This window comes from Penaeus monodon, chromosome 27 (genome assembly GCF_015228065.2).
Source record: "Penaeus monodon isolate SGIC_2016 chromosome 27, NSTDA_Pmon_1, whole genome shotgun sequence".
Lineage (NCBI taxonomy): Eukaryota > Metazoa > Arthropoda > Malacostraca > Decapoda > Penaeidae > Penaeus > Penaeus monodon.
Window position 1 is genome coordinate 16,735,435 of NC_051412.1, and position 283 is coordinate 16,735,717.

The window sequence follows — 283 nt, forward strand, 5'->3', positions numbered from 1 at the left end:
ATCAGACTAAAGCAAATACTCTCCCACTTCTTTCAGCCATACAAAATATCACCTGCAATATCATGCATCGAAATCTTTCAATCGAAAGGGCCAACGACCCATGCAATTGCACGTAGACGTCGGCCATTGATTACCCGTCGTTTCTGGAGCCCTTGGTCGCTGCCTTCGCTCGCGGAAATCAGGCGAGTCGCCGGCTGCCTTTGTTCGCGCGCATGCCCTGCGCCCTCTTGCACGCCTTCGTATATCGTTCGTGTTTCATTTGCAGGTTCTCCGATTTGGGTAT